The sequence below is a fragment of the Capsicum annuum genome, chromosome 10, assembly GCF_002878395.1.
Source record: "Capsicum annuum cultivar UCD-10X-F1 chromosome 10, UCD10Xv1.1, whole genome shotgun sequence".
NCBI lineage: Eukaryota > Viridiplantae > Streptophyta > Magnoliopsida > Solanales > Solanaceae > Capsicum > Capsicum annuum.
The window spans coordinates 217,798,064-217,799,559 of NC_061120.1; positions in this window are offsets into that span (position 1 = coordinate 217,798,064).

The following is a 1,496-nucleotide window of genomic DNA, read 5'->3' on the forward strand; positions in this document are numbered from 1 at the left end:
TATATATATATATATATATATATATATATATATATATATATATATATCAATAATGTTTTAAAAAAGAAGAATGATAGCTATAAACACATGATAAATGAATAAATATTTATCAACGTTCGTTGTGTGTATACATGAAAAATCTGAGTATATAAGGTACATATCTTATGCTCAAATTTAGTTGATGTACATTCAGAGGGAGATATAGAGGGTTGATTATGAATTTACATAAACTCAATAACTTTTATTCAAACTCTCTCTCTCTCTATATATATATATTAAAAAACCCATTAAATATCTATAAATTCAATCATTATTATAGTTATAAAATCTAATAAACTTCAAATCAATACTTTTTACCTAAAAAAAAAAGGAGGGTGTGAAAGGTGTTTTAAATTAAAATATGATGATCATAAAGTGATCAAGGTGTGCATTAGCTTTTTTTATTTGTATTTTCTTGACGTGAATGGTTGTGTGACATAATGAAAATCAAATTATTTTTGTTTGTTTGTTTTAGATAATGATCAAACCAAAATCGAATTGCAACTTTTTTCAGAAGTTTCACATTCTAGTTATAGCGGATTTTTTTCCAATCTGAATTATCATCATATATGGTTATCTTACCTGAATTATCAATATTGATGTATTTAAACACACCTAATTGAGTAGATAAATGATGATAGTTCAAATAAAAATATCAATGACAGATAACTTTTGACTTCTAAGATTTGTCTTTCTAGATTATTTGGGCTTGAGTCATTGCTAGATCCAACTTTTCTTCATTTTATTTTTAATAATTAATAAATGTCCCAAATGGCCACCTTTTTATTTTAAAACCAAAAAGTGACGTAATTAAAATTTTTAAATAGTTTATTACTTCAAATGAATAAGTTACTATTTTTTTAATGATATTCATAAAATAAATATCCCGCGCATCGTGCGGGTACTTATACTAGTTCTAATAATGTGATACATAACTTTTGGGAAATTCGAACTTGCTAATTAACATTACCAGATCTACAATATTTTAAGGATCCATAGAAGATATAACAAACTATATTTAAGTTACGTTCAAGATTCATTTCTTCACCGATCGATAGTTTCATCAGATTGAGCAAGTTATATTTTATTTATGCATGATTGAGAAAGAAGTGACGATGAAAAGAAAGACAAAAAAAAAAGCATTACAATCATGGGAATTAAATGGAAATTTCTATAACACAACTTATAAGTACATATTGAAGCACTTTTTTTTTCTCATTAACTGGTCCACACAACAATCTTCATCCTGGTTTATTTAATTAACACGATACATTCAACATAATTAAATGAAATTTGCTACAACATAATATATAAATATATATTGAAGCACAAATTTTTTTCATACAACAACCTTCATCGTTGATTTATTTAATCAACACGATACATTCATCAGAGCTGAATGGAAATTGCTATAACGCAACGTATAAGTACATATTGAAGCACAATTTTTATTTTTT